This window comes from Poecilia reticulata, chromosome 16 (genome assembly GCF_904066995.2).
Source record: "Poecilia reticulata chromosome 16, P_reticulata-male-v2, whole genome shotgun sequence".
NCBI lineage: Eukaryota > Metazoa > Chordata > Actinopteri > Cyprinodontiformes > Poeciliidae > Poecilia > Poecilia reticulata.
In genome coordinates this window covers 32,868,472-32,886,632 of record NC_088845.1, presented here as the reverse complement: position 1 = coordinate 32,886,632, position 18,161 = coordinate 32,868,472, and the positions used below count along the sequence as shown (strand labels likewise).

At 38.2% G+C, this 18,161-nt stretch overlaps 1 protein-coding gene across 2 annotated transcripts in view; it reads right to left on the bottom strand.

Annotated features, from left to right (window-relative positions):
• The window catches only part of cyb5r4 (cytochrome b5 reductase 4), a 34,560-nt gene extending 30,272 nt beyond the window's left edge, over positions 1–4,288 (bottom strand). For both annotated transcript variants that reach the window (XM_081597539.1, XM_008432859.3), the window contains exon 1: positions 4,270–4,288. The gene's annotated coding sequence lies outside the window, so the exon portion shown is untranslated. The remainder of the gene's footprint in view (positions 1–4,269) is intronic.
• Between the last annotated feature and the right edge of the window lie 13,873 nt (positions 4,289–18,161).

Sequence of the window (18,161 nt, the reverse complement as noted above, 5' to 3'; positions counted from 1 at the left end):
AACGTCTTTCGGCGAAGTTGTCACCCTTTTTTCACGTTGTAGCAAATGCGCTCTCATCACACACATCTACACACACGCACACACACCAACACGCACGCACGCACACACGCGCGCGCACACACACACACACAGACACACTGGGGCGCTGCCAGGAATCGTGGGCCCCCTGACAAAAAATTTGAGGGCCGATCACCGATACCATAATTATTATTTTTTTAATCATAAGCACTACCGGTTACATTATGTGGAAAAGGGAACCATGAATTCACCTTAATTTAGACAAAAACTTGTTTTTAATAACTTTTTCCAAGAAAACAAAACAGGCATTGTGCAAATTGTACTGCTATCAGTAATACTATCTTTAACAGACTGAAAACATATAAAGGCTCTGAAGAGGCTAAATAATGCAAAGAGTCAAAATAAAACCTCTCAACATTGCCAAAAAATTCAAGAATAAAACTTAACATTCAAAGGCAAAAAAAGGTTCCATTACAATAAACAATCCTGAGTTACTGAATGAAAACTTCCTGATGGCATGGCGGCTAGCTGATTACTGCTAGTTCTGAGTGGCTGTTTCTGACTGAGCGGAGTATTATGCAGAACAGGGAGGAGATCGATTATTTTTTCAGAGATTATCTTTCTCATGTTAAAGTTTTAATAAAATAATTTTTTTAGGTTAGATGCTGCAGCTTTAAACAGAGGTTTGGTGTGAGAGTCACTACCAGGTGGAGCAGAAGCGGCGCTCGGTCTGTGAAATATTACTACCTGTACCATAGCAGGGGTTCAACAGCGAGGACAGAACCAGCGTCTTACATCGCAGCTCGAAGACTTAAATCATTTTGCTTATTATTTGTTTAGTTTTCTGACCTTCATGCTATATCCGGATGAGTGTTTGTAGCTGTGCGCTGCTTTACCTGCTATCTGATCCTCCATATGTCTTTTTTACTGCAGTGAGCCTCGATGTAGCCAAACTCCGTCAAGTATGGCATTGTTTTTATGCCATATTAGATTAGTCGTGTTGATGCATTTTGACGTGCTTCACCCCACGTGCTTCAATTTTCCGCCGCAACACGCAAACTTCCCCATTCACTCAGTGCATTATAGTTCTACATCGCTTAGGATTTGTTGCTGCGCGTTTGCGCAGTGTGAAGGAAAGAGGAGACCAGCTGCACAGGCAGGCTGCGAAATGAGATGCAGGTGATCGGTTTGTGTGATCGGCAACAAGAGACCGTGATCGGCGATCACCGATCATACACTTTTTCACGAAAATCGGCCGATTATGATCGGTGGCCTCTAATATATATACACACACACACATACGTATGTATATATATATATATATATATATATATATATATATATATATATATATATATATATATATATATATATATATATATATATATATGTGTGTGTGTGTGTGTGTGTGTGTGTGTGTGTGCGTGTGTGTGCACGCACACATTTCTTCTTTGGACAGTTAAAATATAAGTTAGTTTAGAATCAAAAGCTGTAATTAATTTATGTATTTGGAGTTACCACAAATATGCCACACATAAATAAATCAATAGGTCCCAAAAGCAGAGGTCCACGCAGCTCAAGTGCACAGAACGCAGCTAGTGGCGGTTTCTGATATGGGTGAGATGGGCAACTGCCGAGGGCAGCATATTGTAGGGGCTGGCATGAGCGCACCAGGTTAATTAACCCAGCTTAAACTCAGTCACTGATCATTGGTTATTATTTACTGTGATGTATTTGTGAACAAACCCAGCCCCAACACAGACCATATTGGTGCCATATCCACAACAATCAAGATGCAGACCCTCCAGCTTTGACAGCTTTGACAGCAACATTATACCTTTTGGGGAAAACATAGATTACATTTGCTTTGCATTATACCCACATGATGACAATGATACAGTATCTAATTTAATATTAGAGTCTTGATTAATATGGGTTGTTGTACGGTATTTTAAAATATTGTTCAATGTGCCCCTTTTTAACTTTGAGCCCCTGCCACTCCAAAAGTCTCCTCACGGCCCTGGGTTAAGGAGCTGCTGGAGGATTATCTGCTGCCTGACCATTACCTTCTACCAGTTGTCTCAGGCCTGCTGAGCTCCAGTGGTCTGCTCTCATCTTTCAGTATTGCCTCTCTAAAAAGAAAAAGTTGAACCAACTTAATTGAATTGCTTCTATGGGTAACAAGCAATACACTTAAGTTTATCCAACTTAATTTATTAAGTTTAACCAATTCAATATATTCTAATCATCCAACTCAATTTGTTAATTTTTTAAACAAATTTATTAAGTAAGTTTAAGATAACAGATTTAAGCCAGTCTTACTCAAATCATTTAGTTTACTTCAAAAAATGGTAAATGGACTGAACTTACACAGCACTTTTCCAGTCACTTTGACTACTCAAAGCACTTCACATTAGAGTCACATTCACACACCCATATCCATATGTGGCAGGAGGAAGCTGGAATTGAACCTACAACCTTCTGATCACAAGACGACCACTCTACCCACAGAGCCACAGTCGCATACCAGGGAATTTGTCCCTGGTAAGCTTGAGTCATGGTCAGATGTGGGATACAAATATGGTATTGAACTTAATTATTTCAAGTAAAGTCAAAGTAAAAAGGTCCTTTAAGGAAAAGATTTGTAACTTTTAAATTAGAGTATATTTAGAGGACACTGTAAAAAGAGTTTTCCAAAATATTTAGTTCGGAACTACTTAAAAGTTTGAGTTGACTTTCTGTAGAATTAAGACAAAGAGATTTTAAATGTTTATTAGAAGAAAATAAATAATTTGAGTAAGAGTGACTTAAATCTGTTATCTTAAACATACTTAATAAATTTGTTAAATAAAATTAACAAATTGAGTTGGATGATTGAATTGGTTAAACTTAATAAATTAAGTTGGATAAACTTAATTGGATTGCTTGTTACCTATGAAAGCAATTCAGTTAAGTTGGTTCAACTATTTTCTTTTTAGAGTGTAAGTTTTGAGTTAAATGAACACAAAAAAGTAAGTTGGCATAGCAAAAGCAAAATAATTGTTAAATTAATGTAAATAAGTCCATAAGATGAACTTCAGCCCAAAAACACTTTTTAGAGTGTTACACTACTAGCTTTCTCCTGTGTTCTCAGCTCTGCCCTCTGCTTGAGCCGAGTTCTCCACTTGTTGATATCCTGGCAACAGGCTGTGTTGGTTTTCTGTGTACTCCACACTATTCTGTCTCCAGTGTTGACCTGCCTGGCTGCCCTCTGATGCGCCCTTTCTCTGTGACAAACCTCAGATTCTCACACCTACCAAGCCTCCCACACTCTCCACCAGCTGAACCCGACCAGCCCTCTTAACACTCCCTGTGGATCTTAAGACAAATGTTTACCAACATTTCCTGCATGAAGCTTCCTTATGTTGTAAATACCCTTTTACGTGGTTGAGTCTGCAGGTGGGTTAAAGGACTTTCCAGAAACATGAGTTTTAAGTGTGATGTCAGAAGAAAATAGGAAATTCTTAGATTTTCGAAGCAGTCTTCAAGTTCACAAAGATTGCACATATCTCATTATGCTGAGCTCTTTCTACCTAGCGGCATTTTCTTACAATTCATGCAGTTCAAAATTCTCACAACTTGGCAGCAGCACAAGGGACAAATGTAATTTTCATTTTGAAAAAAAACCTTGAGTTGTAGTTAGGGATGTGTGTCAAACAACAAATTCAGTGACATGTTGTGAGATATTTTAATGTGTCAAAATATAATTGAAAATATCTTGATTTCTTAGCCATAATATTTGGCAGAAATCTTAAACTATTCAGGATAGTTGAAATGGAGTTCTGTAATATAATTTTTTTTTTTTTTTTAGCTAATTGCAATCAGATGAAACTGACTTTATGTTAATACAGCCTGCCATAGCTGATGCAACTATGACAATTGTGTAATACCTTCTGTTTAGTACAACAGCTCCTCTGCACACACACACACACACACATATATATATATATATATATATATATATATATATATATATATATATATATATATATATATATATATATATATATATATATATATAATAGTTGCCTGCTGTTGCATCCCATGGGTTGGCTTCACCTGGAGTGGCAGAAAATTTTGCCTGTCGTTGCTCCTGGTGTGCAATGTACAGTCCATAGCTGGTTTCATTGCTGCCCATTTTTGTGTTTTTTTATTCTGTGTGCTCACGCTACATAAGAACACTAGAGCGCCTCAATGCAGTCAGGAACTCACCTGAAAAAAAAGTGCTGAAAAAAGAGATGAAGGATGAACCATTTCTTCCTCCACAAAATACAATCTCACTGTCATCTTTCTCATCCTCCTCCGAATCTGTTGGGTTTGCCTTTCCCATCATGGAATCATAATATCCCACGTAGCATGCTGTGTTAATTCACACTTAATTGCTTTGATACACAAACCTCGTCTTCCATTGCACTGGCATTTTCCTTTCTAAAGTGTAATCTGCTAAGAGGATTTCTGGACAGACATTCTTTTCAAAATAAAGGTCAGATCTTTGAGTGTACTGTGTATAGGTTGAGTGTACTGTGTATAGGTTGAGTGTACTGTGTATAGGTTTTGCCATTTAACAATATATAGCTTCCTTAGATATATGCAATTGCCCTATTTCAAATCTCATTCTTCTCCCAGAAGTGATTATCTGCAGCCTTGAGACTTGATATATCGGGACACGTTCACCGGTTTATCACAGAGTAACACTCTGCAAGGAAACACTCAGACCTGAAGACAATTTAAAGTGACCAATAACTTAAAGTGTATATGTTTGGACTGTGGGAAGAACCAAAGTACCCAGAAAGAGCCCATGGATTCTCAGGGAGAACATGCGAATGTAAACGGATGCTTTCTGCATTTTGCTGGTTTTATTTAAAAATTAGGCCGTGACACAGGTTCTTTGTAATTGGTAGATTATTGGTTTATTCTGACAACCACCATGTTATGGACTGCCCGCGCCAAGACCTACACAAAACAAAAGTTTATAGCAAAACCAAAGTTAATTTCTCCTACTTTACCATTGTTAGTTCACTTAAATATTCACATTAGGGAATGGATTGGTGTATTACAATTGTGATAAATAAACTGGATGCATTTAGATAAAAAAAACAAAAAAAACAGCCACCCCTCCCACAGGGCAACATGACAAAAGGGAAGGGTCTAAGAGACGCAAACTTTAATGAACTTTAATGAGGCTAATATAGGCTTTAATGAACCCTGCTAAGAAGATCATCCTGTCTAATTTGCCACCTTTCATCAGTGATGAAGTGTTGTTGAAGGAATTGTCACGTCACGGTCAGATTGTGTCGGCAATGAAAATGCTCCCGTCAGCAAAGCTGAAACACGTTGTTTCATTTAGAAGACAAGTGTTTATGATTCTAAAAAATTATATTGAGGAACTGAGCATAGTGATTGTTGAGGAAAAATGACTATTTTTAGTGTTTAACACAGTTTAAACCTTTTAGAACGAATTCCTTAAGTTTGAACAGGTTTGTGTTAGTGATTTAAAACCCTAAGAACTATTGCTGGGTTAAGTATTTAAAGTACAAAGGAGAATAGAGGATCTGCAAGAGAATTTCGGCTCAGACCCCTGGGGTCTTATCATTAAAGACAGGAGGTCATAAATTAACATATGCAGGAAGGTGGAGGACAGTATCACTTGAATTACTCTGAGAAAGGGACTTTTGGTCGGTTCACGTAACCAGGATGAGAAGTTTTCCAAACTAACATCTGACATGGTGAAAAAACTGAATATAACATACAATGTTTTAAATCACTAACATTTAATTTGTAAGACGTTTTTCTTAGTTAGTAATAACATGTTTTGACTGAAAATTCTATTATCCTGTTTTAGAATTAATTTAGTTAATGATGAATGTATTTGAAATTGTATTATTTCTGACTATATTAGAATCACATGAAAATGTTTTGTTTAGTATTAGAAAATACTTAGGTTTATGGTGAATGAATGTCTTAATTCCTATTTGTTTCTAATTCCTAATTAGAAACAGGAATTGTACTTCATTATTTTCTGTTAATATTGTCTATTGCTTTTGGTTTGATATCAGGACTAAACTTTGGAAATGCTGAGTGCAGAAGAACAAATTGGGTTTCTGGAGAACTTTTCATTGAATTAAAAGTACAGTATTAAAGGTTTGTTCCTGGCAGAGCAGAAGAGAAACCAGAATTTCACAGCTACCTGTGAGGTTCCTGCATTTGTTTCTCTTGGCCCAGATGGCTGTAGAGCCGGATAGCGTTAAGAAAATACATTTAAAATAAGTTTGTTTTAGAATTTATCATGACTTGATTGAAATACCATAATTATAGTTTTAAAATTTATAACATAGTCTGACCTATTGATCTATATTTTACTGTAGTTAAAGCAGATGGTTTGTCAAGATCTGCGATCTGCTCTTTGTCTGTTGGGAAACAATCAGTAGGAAGTTCTAGCTTTTCACACTGATCTGTGAAAACCATAAACCACCATGAATTCGGAGAGTCTGCTTCTACCTTATTTAACAAAAGGTGTTTGATCTTGTGAACAAATTGCGGGACTTCTTCTAAATTTAAAAGGGCCAGAGATGCCTTCCAATTGGTCAAGTAGAGATATGCCTTATTTGAATACATTAAAGAGGAAAACACACCTACAGGTATAAAAGTTTGTGCACAAGGGAAACAATTTAGAAAAAGCTGATTTATTTTACTTCTACACCAGCTCTTTCTCCAAGGACGTCCTTGATATTTCTTTGTCTTCTTGTCTCAGGTAACAATGTTTGTATATGTGTTTCTTTAGTTTCCTGTACTATCTTATATTTTCTTCTGATTGGATTAAATTCTGTAATGCTGTGATGTCAACACGCATTGTTGTGTTTTTGTCCCCACACGTGGCCACGCGAGAGAACCCGGGATCAAAAGGAAGAATCAGAGCCAGAGTTTTGCTAAATATAATATATATTGTATATTGTAATATAAAAATTCTTCCTTAACATGATGAAATTTAAAGTTGACGGCTTTGATTACGCTATCTTTGCAACAACTGAAACAATGAAGTGTTTTGGGTGTAACCAGGAGGGACATTCGGTTCATAATTGCCCTGAAAAAGTTCAGGTTAATGAAAATCCAGAGCCAGGGACATCAGCAGACACTATGAATGGAGTGACAGTGGGCGCAGCTGGGGTGGGAACTTCTGCGGCTGCCGCTGGGGAAGGAGAACCAGTGGCTGATGCTGGGGAAGGAGAACCGGTGGCTGATGTTGGGGAAGGAGCTCAAGAAACTAACCCTGGGGAGGGAGTCTCAACAGGAGACCAAAAACAGTCGAATGTTTCAGAACGTGACATTGAAGATGTCATTACTTCTCCTGAAGAGAGTATAGGGAGTCAAACGACCACACAAGGATTGCAAGAAGAAATGGATGTTGATTACTTAGTTCATAGTGGAGGGAATTTGATCAGGGACGAGGAAAGTGTTTTTAAAATACCTAACACTAAAAGAAAATCTAGACAAGCTAAGGGGGTAAAATCTAAAAAACCTCAGTTGAAAAAAAAGAGTGGGAAAGAAAGTGATTCAGAGGCTTTATCTGATTCTGATAGCAATAGAGAATCTGATTCCTCTATTCCTGATGGCCAGAGTACTAATGGTTACAGTCTAGAGCAGATTAGAAGGTTTTTGGAAGTGACAAAAGGAAAATGGGATGTTGTCATAGAGGATTTTTTTCCAAATAAAAAACTTTGTTGACTCAGCTAAATGGTTAATGAGACAAAGGACTTCTGATGGGTTAGTGGACACTGAAGTTTATAGACTTCGAAAACTGGTGCAAAAAGTTAGAGCTCAAATGTTGGGAGTTAAATGGAAGTTGGTATTTCTTTTTTCTTTGGATCTTTTTTTGTGTGAATATGAGTAGATTTAAAATCTCATCTTTAAACCTTAATGGTGCAAGGGATGTGAAAAACAGAGCTGTGTATTTTGAACTTTTAAAATCTAAATGCATTGACATAGCTTTTGCTCAAGAAACTCATAGTGTTGAAAATGAGGTTGATTGGAAGAAAGAAAGAATGGGATGGAAATCTTGTTTTGAGTCATAAAACTTCACTAAGTGCTGGAGTAGCTATTCTTTTCTCAAGAAACTTTCTTCAAGTCTCTATTGAAACTGAATATATTGTAACTGGAAGATTGTTAAAAGTTACTGTTAAGCATGAAAAGATAACATTTATTTTACTGAATGTATATGCTCCTGCAACTCCAAGTGAACGTTGTGTGTTTTTAGAAAAGTTAGCAGATACACTATTAAATTGTGTGTCAACAGATTATTTAATTTTAGGAGGTGATTTTAATTGTACAATAGATGATCTAGATAGGAATCGTTTGGAGCCACATATACAGTCAAGGAGGAAATTGAAACACATTATTGAAACATATGATTTAGCTGACGTGAGGCGATCTAAAAATGGAAAGATAAGGCAATATTCCTGGGCTCACTGTAAAGAGAATTGTATTACTTTGGCAAGATTAGATAGGTTCTATTGTTTTGGGCACCATTTGCAAATATTTAAATCATGCGCTTTATGTCCAGTGGGTTTTTCTGATCATTCAATGATTATACGGAATGTGTTTATTAATAACTTAAGACCTAAAAGTGCATATTGGCATTTCAATACTGTTTTGTTAAATGATGGTCGTTTTTAAAAAGGATTTTCATTTTTTTGGAAGCAGTGGAGACTTATGAAATGTCAGTTTACGTCTGTACAGCAGTGGTGGGATATTGGTAAATTAAAATTCAGCAGTTTTGTAATCAATACACTTACAATGTCACAAGAGAATTGGTAAAATCTATTGAGGAATTAGAGACTGAAATTGTGGATCTTCAGAGTTTTTGTGAGTCCACAGAAAATCGAGGTCATTTTCAGGCTCTCACAAGGAAAAAATCCGCTTTGTCTGATCTGCTTGGGCTCAGAGCAGGGAGCTCTGGTACGTTCACGTTTTCAAAGTATCTCTGAAATGGATGCTCCCTCTAAATTTTTTTTCTTCAGTTTGGAGAAGAAAAACGAACAAAATTGTCTCATTCATTGCATTTGTTCTGAAGACGGAAAAGAGTTGACGGAGCCCACCGAACTGCGGAAAAGAGCTGTGTGCCAGTGAGCTTACAGAAGATTCTGAGATGACAAAATAGTTTCTCAATGACTTGCCAAAGGTGTCAGACCAAGACAGTCATTTTGGAGCATGCTCTGACATTGGAAGAACTGCAGGAGGCGCTGCTGAGAATGGAAAAGCTCCAGGAATAGAGGGTTTACCTGTGGAGTTTTATAAATCATGTTGGCCTGTGCTGGCTGAAGATCTGTTGGAAGTCCTTAATAACAGTGTGGCAAGGGGAATGTTACCCTTTAGCTGTCGTAGAGCTGTGCTCTCTCTTCTCCCGAAGAAGGGTGATCTGTATGAAATAAGGAACTGGAGACCTCTCAGTCTATTGTGTACTGATTACAAGATCTTCTCAAAAGTGTTGGCGTCCAGACTGAGAAAAGTGATCGATCAAGTTATACATGTCGATCAGTCCTACTGCATCCCTGGCAGATCAATCAGAGATAATATAACATTAATTCGAGACTATTTGGACATCTCTAATTTATTGGGTTTAAACTTTGGTCTGATTTCTATTGACCAAGAAAAGGCATTTGATCGAGTGGAGCACCAATATTTATGGAATAGTTTAATCATTGCCATGATTAAAACCCTCTATTGTGACATTGAAAGTGTATTGAAAGTCAATGGTGGTTTAAGTGCACCTTTTAATGTAAAGCGAGATATTCGCCAAGGTTGTGCAATGTCAGGAATGTTGCATTCGTTGAGTATGGAACCTTTGTTATGTCAAATCAGGAAGAGGTTGCAGGGGGTAAAGTTAAATTAAGTTTCTTGGCAATCATAGAACAGTCAGATGTTTTTACTTTAACTAAAATTATTGAGTGTTTTGCCAACATTTCTTCATCCAAAGTTAATTGGAAAAAAAGTAAAGCTTTGTTAGTTGGTAAGTGGACAACACAAGAACCTAAATTACCTGGTGAATTAAAGTGGCTGAAAAATGGTTTTAAATATTTGGGTGTTTACTTGGGGAATCAAATAGAAGTAATTAAAAATTGGGAAGGTTTTATTGAACTGATGGAAGGTAGGTTAAAGAAATGGCACTGGCTTTTGCCACGATTGTCTTACAGGGGCCGTACACTAATTATTAATAATCTGGCTGGTTCAACTTTGTGGCATCGTTTATCTGTTTTGGAACCTCCACCAGATTTTTTGATAAAACTACAGACTATCATTTTAAATTTCTTTTGGGACAGATTACATTGGGTCCCTCAGAGTGTTTTGTTTTTTACCAAAGAAAGAAGGAGGGCAAGGTTTGATTCATTTAGAAAGTAGGAAAGCAACCTTCAGATTACAGTTTGTACAGAGTTTTTTGTATGGTGAACAAAATGCTTTGTGGAAACAAGTTACAGAATGAATTTTTTCAAAAGTTGGTAATTTAGGTTTTGGTCAAACTTTGTTTATTGTCGATATTTCAAAATATAGTGTAAAGTGTTTGTCATCTTTTTATGTTAGTGTGTTAAAATCTTGGACCCCTCATGGAAATGAAGAGAGTTGGAGCGTCCACATCTTTAAACTGGTTATTATTGGAACCTGTCCTCAAGGGATCTCGTTTGGGTTCAGCTTGGGACAACATGGCCATGATCTCTGAACTGTTGATGAAAAAGGGGTGGTCACATTGAAACATCTGCTCGAACTTGTTGGAACTGAAATGGATGATGATGTTTCGTTGGCCGGAAGATTGGAGATTCACTCTTTAAGAACTAAAGGAATAGGAATGATGCTGACAATGTTTAAGAAGAAGACAAAAGACTCATAAAGGGATGGTTTGATGGACTTCTAACACCGGATGAAGCAGATCCTTTCTTTAAGCTGTGTTTTAAAGCACAATTGAAAGACTTTGAATGTCCTGGACATTTTTTAGAGAAAGAAAAAAATGAATGGAAACTCTTTGATTCTGTGAGTGGAAAGGTAATATATATGAAATGTGTTAAGGCTTTGAAAAAAGTAAAGCTAAAAGATAAAAAAGATACTCCTTGGAGAGTTTTTTTTAAAGTTGGTCTTGAGGTGAAACCTGTTCGGGGGTTACTTTATAAGCCACCATTGACTAAAAATGTTTGTGATTTACAATGGAGAATCTTGCATGGTGTAAATGCGGTTAATGCTTTTGTTTCTATTATTAATTCTGGTGTTTCAGATAAATGTCCCTTTTGTTTATTAAGAGAAACTATATTTCATTGTTTTGTACAGTGTTTCAGTATAATGGATTTATTTACTTTACTAAGAGATATTTGGAAATTATTTGGAGAAAATTTTACAGAACAGTCCTTTATTTTTGGTTTTTTATATGGCAAAGGAAAGAAGAAAATTGGACGATTGTTAAATTTTAAATTTTTGCAATTTATTTGAGTAGAAAATTTAAAATCAATAATGGACAGAATACTGATTGTGTAAAGCTCTTTAAGGGTATGGTTAGAGCAAGAGTTATGTTAGAATTCAAATATTATCTAAAAATGGATGAGCTAGATATTTTTCAGAATATTTGGGACTATAAAGGTGTTTTATTTAATTTAAATAATTCTGAACTTTCATTTGTGGATGTGTTGATCTAAAATTGTGTTGAATATTTTTCTGGATCACTACTGTGTGAATAAATTAGTTTTTAAAAATAAAAAAAATCTCTCTCTCTCTCTGTCACACGCACACGCACGCATGCACACATGTACACACACGCACACACACTCCCACACACGCATGTGTGCACACGCAGAATAACAGTAAGAGGAGTGGTGGCAGCAGCCTCCTTGGTAAATATTGAATTTAGCCAAGCAGGCCGAGTCTAATCTCCCAGAATGCACTGGTTGGATGTTCATTTATCCAGATGGACAGCTTTGCTGGAAGTTATTTGGTAAGCAACTCCCATATGTTATGCTATGTTACAATCCAGACAAATACAAAAAATATCACAGCCAGCAAGTGAAGCTTGAAAATTTCTGTTTCCATGAATTGTCCATCCACAAGAATAACATGCAGATTTTTGTGCAGTCGTGAGACTTGCTGCTGCCTATCTCCAGCAGAGTACACTCTGAACAAGTGCCAGTCCTGAGACACACAGGACAAACAACCATGCACACACACACACACACACACACACAAACGCTCACGCACGCGCGCACACACACACACACACAAATTCTCCTTGCATACGTAAGGAGAATTTAGAGACACCAATTAACATAACAGTCATGTTTTTGGGTTGTGGGAGGAAGTTGGAGTACCCAGAGAATGAATGCATTGAATGCATGAATGCATTGGGAAAGCACGCAAACTCCATGCAGAAGACTGGGAATCGAATGCAGGAGCTTCTTGCTGCAAAGCAACAGTACTACTATGCAGTCCTGGATAAAGTTCATAAAGTTCTTTTTTTATACAAGCAAATGTAAAACAAGAAATTAAATCTCTGTAAACCCTGTAAAGATATGGTATCAAGAATTATGCATGTGAAACCACACTAAAAATAATTGCTGACTCAACTTGACAGTCTAGGTTTCTTATTGTGACAGTATAGCATGAGACAGAGTGAAACAAATTGAGCTCCTCCTTCTCCACCCAGTACTTCTATTGATGTCTGCAAAAATATTTTGCTATTTGTACATGTTGTTTTGAGAAATGCACTTACTTTTTCTTTCAAATGTCAAAAATGATTTGAAAAATGCATTAAAGGAAAAAAAATAGAAATGGGAACATAAGAGTTTCAATCAAAACTTTACATTTAAACTGTCTTATGGAATTTGAGGAATTGGAGTTCACACTAATTCCTCAAATTGATGAAAACTCAATAAGGTTAAGGAATTTAGGATGAGAGCAACTCCATCAAAATCCTGTTGTGGGTCGCAAATCATATTCTGATGATGTTGGAGTGATGGAAACTGGGATATGTCCTCAGCTTCTTCTGATTCTTCTTCTGTCTTGCCCTGTAACACCTTCCTCTGTCACAACCTCACTCTCCTTGTTCTCTGTGGCTGTCGACCCCATCCAAATTTTTGTTCTTTCATTGCCTCAAATAGGACATTGTGACTATGCTGCCTTTTGATGTTAGTACTGAGCTATCTCAGATAGCTGAAATATGCTGGCTGATCTAGTGCTTCACTTTTACTTACGTTGGCAAAAGCAATGATTCATCTGAGAGCAATGTTCCAGATCTAAAAGAAAGTCAAATAAAAATGTATAGAAATATGTTTTACATATAATTATAACCTGTTCAAGCATTAACATATTAACACTTATGCAATGAAATTATGGTTAAATATTGTGTAGGTCACCAGAGACTATAATACATTTCGGTCGATATGACAAAAGTCACTGAAATTAGGAAAAAGCATAAAATTGTACATGATGTACAAAAGCATTTGGAAGTTACTGACAGCAATGAAAACCTTTTTTTAGATGTGCTCCAAAGGCACCATGATTTGAATATTGAACAATTGGTTTTGAGAATTTTAGTTCTGTTTAGAGAAATGAACCACAGCGACAGAAAAAAATTACCATAAAAAAGATCATCCAAATATGACTTAGAACCAGAATAATTATGATGTGAGAAAACACATGAAAGTTTATTATTCTCACATTGTAAAATGTCTTGCAATTGTGACATTTGTACCTCAACTTTAACTCAACCTGACATGTTGAGTTTGATGAGATAGTCAAAGATATTTTCTCATAGATATTATCTCGATGCTATTGATAATATAGTATTGATAGTATCAATAGTCTATTTCATCAAAAGACTATTAATCGGATGGTCTATCCATGAGATCTTTGACTATCTTTAAGTCGACTATCTTTAACTAGCTAGTCAAAGATTTTTAACTAGCTAGTCAAAGATCTCGGCTGGAATGTACCAGCAAAGAGTAGAGTAGGCACAAAGACACCTAGTGCTGTATGAGGTTAGTACTGTAAATAAAGCAACACGGCTTGTTTTCTTTGTATTTTCTGGATTTTGTCGCTTGGACATAATGGTGGTGTTCAGTGATGAAATCTGAACTTAAAACTGGATAAGACTTAATTCTTCAACAACAAATTCCCTCTCAACAACAGTTTATAGTCTTTTAGTCACTCTCTAACAAGGGGACCAAAGCTGTTTGGAGATAAAACTGAATATGGGAAAAATCAAAGGCATATCTTAAATTTATATGATTCTTTATGTTGGATTACAAAGCATATTAATCTTTGTCAATACTATAAACCTTCAATTTTAATAAATATTTAAAGATGCAACCAGAATTGCTAAGCAAAATATTATGATGATGACTTGTTCTGCTGACTTTCTACAGGAACGGCTGAGAAAAAAAAGCAATAAATGCTTTGGATGAAGTGAAACTCACTACACTGTTAACACTACACCACACTCAAAATTTAGAGAAATGAGTTTAAGCAGCTGCAGAGCACTACGCACTGTCTCCTGCACAGTCCTGCCAAGGTTGAAATTTCCATTGCTAATATGAACTTTGCATAAGTGCTTATACTGGTAGCCTTATTGGATATTGTTTTTCCACTGAATTAAGGCAAAGCTGAGAGGATTCATGTGTAAATATAAACTTTACTTAAGTACTTATACGGCTGTTTTCTCTCTCCCATATGGCAGCCAAAGACAGAAAGCCTCAGTGGGAATACCAAGCAGCTCTAAGCTCCCTTCCCCATCCGCTGGACAAAGAGACAACTCTTCAAAGCTCCGCTGGGCCTTCAAATAGTTGACAGCAGCGCAGGCTTTAATCTGTGAATCTGAAAAGTATAGTATTGGTCTCTGGATTCTTAAGTTTGTTCTAATTCCTTTTCTGGCTTAACAGTTTCTAACAAGTAATGAAATAAAAAGAGGAAAGGACACATTAGGGTATGCACAAAGCAACATTCAGACAAAACAAAGACATGGGTGGAAGGCAGTGACATCAAGAATATGTGCTTGCTGTGTTTGTGTATTGCATATGTCTCCTGGCAAATAGTCCGATATGATTTTGTTATCTAGGAGCTGGGCGCTCCTTGGGAGCCAGTTCAGATGAATGTTTTAAGTCGGGTAGATTTTAAATTTCAATCTCACCATAAGTCTCACCAATACAACTCAGTTCATCCCAATTATCCAAATTAGTGTGGCTGTTCCACTGAACCAAAGCTAGCAACAAAATCGATTCCATCCATTAGTGAGTATTGGAATCCTCAACTGTCCTGTGAGTCTTAGCAAGACTCACATCCAACTTGCATCTCTGTCCCACACCAAAACAATCTGAGTGTTTGCTAGTTAGCCTCAACCAGTCACAAATTTGTCAATATGCCAGGAATGCGCAAGCTCCGAACAGCAGAAATCCTGTTATCATGAATAACATAATAACAATATTGGGGACATACTCTGCGGTTTATCCCACCGAGTATGTCCCCACAGGACAAGAGGCTCTCCTGTGCCCAGTCTTCTTGTCAAGAAAATTTGATCAATTGCATTGAGAGATCGGTTGAACAGATCCAAAATTTGCAGATTTTGGACCTACAGAAAAAGGCTCCAAAATACATACAGCTAAAGACAGCACAAAAACAGAGAAGACAGGGCTAAGAGGAAAAAAGCCTTCACCGAGTGTGCACTTAATTAGTTAAATCTACCATCAGTTTATATCACTCCATCACTAAATTGCTGCATGAATTTGTGCAGCAGTTTATCAAGTCCAGAACTTCACACTACATTCAGTCATTCAGTCATTCACATAATGATGGAGGCAAACTATCGTGGGGCAGTCTGCCATGCACCAGCGCTACTACTAGCAGCAGGTGACTTGCAAAAAATGACAGAGCAGTGCAATGGACCACATGTCATTTACACAGAATGCATTGCAAACAATGTTGTAAATAACAATGGCTTAAAACAATGACTTAAGTCAAAGTGATTGGCTTAAGAGCCAATCACTTTTTCACACAGTAGGTCTTTTTTTTTCTTTCCCTTAAACACATAAATTTTAAAAGTGCATTTTGTGTTGTCTTTGATACATATTTAAATTGGTTTGATGTTCTGAAGCAGTGGTCCCCAACCTTTTTATTACCGCGGACCGGTCAAGACTTGGAAATTTTGCTGGGAATCCCTAACAGCTGACATATCGCGCAACTGTGAGTCTGGTGGATATCGGAGATGATATGTAGAAATGTTTATTATTATATGTAAAGGTCATTATTATATAGGTTTATGTTTATTCAGTTAACAATGTTAACTGTAAAAAAAACAGTCACCTCCAAATCATAGTCCAGCAAATAGAGCGGCTGCTCCCGTTGTCTTTTATCCACCGCCTTTTCTTTTTATTACATCTTTTATCTCTTAAAATGAGTCCACAAACTATCACTATTGCTTCTACATCGTCATCCGTGTTTGGTTATTATTCTAAATTCCCGTATGCTATGTTGGGAGTTTTGTGGATTTTCTTCTGGAATCGTGATGTTCGTTACTGGAATCGGTTTGTGTTGCTCCTGCCGTGTGGGTGGAGACACGAACCGATCGAACCTGTTGTAGATTTATCCATAGACATAAGGATAGACGCCTCATGGACCGCTCTTGCCTATTGTCGCTGACGAGATTTAGGGCGGCCATCTTGGAGCGGTACACCGCTCCACTCAGCGTTATGTGTTTAGCAGGCACAATGACGTATCAACGCATTTAATCGATCCATAACACGCTTTTTTGTTACTGGAAACTTTATTCAAACATCTATCAAAGCTACATTTATAAACAATTGTATTATTTAAGTATGTTTTAATACATAGTACAGCATATTTAAATATGCTTAGTGGCTATAACAATAGAATATCCATCCATCCATCCATTTTCTTCCGCTTATCCGGGGTCGGGTCGCGGGGGCAGCAGCTTCAGAAGGGAGGCCCAGACTTCCCTCTCCCCAGCCACTTCTTCCAGCTCCTCCGGGGGAATCCCAAGGCGTTCCCAGGCCAGCCGAGAGACGTAATCCCTCCAGCGTGTCCTGGGTCTTCCCCGAGGCCTCCTCCCGGTGGGACGTGCCCGGAACACCTCACCAGGGAGGCGTCCAGGAGGCATCCTTACCAGATGCCCGAGCCACCTCAACTGGCTCCTCTCGACGTGGAGGAGCAGCGGCTCTACTCTGAGTCCCTCCCGGATGACCGAGCTTCTCACCCTATCTCTAAGGGAGAGCCCAGCCACCCTGCAGAGGAAACCCATTTCGGCCGCTTGTACCCGTGATCTCGTTCTTTCGGTCATGACCCAAAGCGCATGACCATAGATGAGGGTGGGAACGTAGATCGACCGGTAAATCGAGAGCTTCGCTTTTTGGCTCAGCTCTCTCTTCACCACGACCTACCGGTACAGCGCCCGCTTCACAGTAGACGCTGCCCCAATCCGCCTGTCGATCTCCCGCTCCCTTCTTCCCTCATTCGTGAACAAGATCCCCAGATACTTAAACTCCTCCACTTGAGGCAGGACGACCCCCCTGACCCGGAGAAGGCACTCTACCCTTTTCCGGCTCAAGACCATGGCCTCGGATTTGGAGGCACTGAGCCTCATACCGGCCGCTTCACACTCGGCTGCGAACCGCTCCAGTGAGAGCTGCAGATCACGTTCCGATGAAGCCAACAGGACCACATCATCCGCAAAAAGCAGAGATGCGATCCTAAGGCCACCGAAATGGATCCCCTCAACACCTCGGCTGCGCCTAGAAATTCTGTCCATAAAAGTAATGAACAGAATCGGTGACAAAGGGAAGCCTTGGCGGAGTCCAACTCTCACCGGAAACGAGCCCGACTTACTGCCGGCAATGCGGACCAGACTCTGACACCGGTCATACAGGGACCTGACAGCCCGTATCAAAGGGCCCGGTATCCCATATTCCCAGAGTACCCCCCCACAAGGCCTCCTGAGGGACACGGTCGAACGCCTTCTCCAAGTCCACAAAACACATGTAGACTGGTTGGGCGAACTCCCATGCACCCTCCAGGACCCTGCTGAGGGTGTAGAGCTGGTCCAGTGTTCCACAACCAGGACAAAAACCACA